Here is a 265-nt window from a genome sequence, read left to right as displayed (position 1 = left end):
ACATGTAGGGGACGTAGGTTTGTTAGCGGCCGTTCACGTGAGAAGGTTCTATCTGCGGTCTGGCAGGCTACACGACACGCCCACTTTACTACACGACACCCCCCCTGAGATAACATCTGGGATTAACGTACTTATTTAAACCCAGACCAGAATGTTTTCCTAAACCTAACCAAGTAGTTTCAGCACCTAAAGGTTTTGGTGCCTACACCCAACCAAACTGGGACTGATGGAGGGAGTGTCATGTAGTACTGGAGACCCGCAGATA

This window comes from Sebastes fasciatus, assembly GCF_043250625.1.
Source record: "Sebastes fasciatus isolate fSebFas1 chromosome 3 unlocalized genomic scaffold, fSebFas1.pri SUPER_3_unloc_1, whole genome shotgun sequence".
In the NCBI taxonomy this organism is placed as follows: Eukaryota; Metazoa; Chordata; class Actinopteri; order Perciformes; family Sebastidae; genus Sebastes; species Sebastes fasciatus.
This window is presented reverse-complemented; position numbering follows the sequence as displayed.